Here is an 888-nt window from a genome sequence, read left to right as displayed (position 1 = left end):
GAGGATCACTGGAGCCTCTCTTCCCTCCATCACGGACACCTGTTGCATCCACTGCATCCACAAAGTCATGTTGTGTGAAAGTCACACACCCCTCACACACTCTTCACTCTGCACATCTTTTGTATTTCTTACTATACTAACAGCTATTTGTGGCTTTGGTTGTCTATGGTCTGCTGCAATAGTTTAACTTCTTCCCTCAGAAAGCAACAACTAGGAACCAAATAATGACCTTACAATGACTATAAAGCTTTGTATTTTAAAGGAGAGTTAGAAATTCAACACCTTAACTTAGCTATTCATTTTAGCTCAGTGGGCAGCAAGTGGTGATCACATCTCTGATAATGTCAAGGAAAAGGTCAGCCTTTGGTTTTGTACTTATTCACAAATTGGACTCCTCACCATTCACAGCAGGAGAACCTGTAATTAGGGTTGGTCATGACTACAATCATCCTCGCGTCAAAGCTGAACCCGTCAGATTTGTGTAGATACCATCGCACAAACGAAGGTCTGTCTGTCCTTCAGGAAAAAGTATCACATTAATAAAGTCAGATCCATTTCAAGAAAATCGCAGTCATCAAAATGAGCTTTTAAGGGACCCAGACAATACCTGTATTACTTTTTTGTCCATTTATCCCTTTTTGCATCACAGTTTAATCATTTAGGTTTCATCATTTAATAGTGAAATTCCTTAATTCACATAGAGGATCTTCATACAGAGCTCTTATTGAAGAATCAAATATGTCTGGCACCACAGTGCATTCAAATCCTGATTTTGGTTGCACAAAATGCCTGAATATATGAATAGAAGTGTTATAAATAATTCAATTCATCCATCCATCCATCCATCCATTCGCTTCCGCTTATCCTTTTCAGGGTCGCGGGGGGCGC

The 888-nt window shown here is 39.8% G+C and overlaps 1 long non-coding RNA gene across 1 annotated transcript in view; it reads left to right on the top strand.

The window, feature by feature from the left end:
• The first annotated feature begins 765 nt into the window (after window positions 1–765).
• LOC121815879 overlaps window positions 766–888 on the top strand; it is a 14,643-nt gene continuing 14,520 nt past the window's right edge. Inside the window, exon 1 of the long non-coding RNA XR_006055443.1 lies at window positions 766–775. This is a non-coding gene — a long non-coding RNA (uncharacterized LOC121815879). The remainder of the gene's footprint in view (window positions 776–888) is intronic.

Source organism: Haplochromis burtoni, unplaced genomic scaffold (assembly GCF_018398535.1).
Source record: "Haplochromis burtoni strain Fernald_Lab_line unplaced genomic scaffold, NCSU_Asbu1 Contig_345, whole genome shotgun sequence".
NCBI lineage: Eukaryota > Metazoa > Chordata > Actinopteri > Cichliformes > Cichlidae > Haplochromis > Haplochromis burtoni.
Note: the sequence above shows the minus strand (reverse complement) of the source record. Positions and strands in the feature narration are given on the sequence as shown.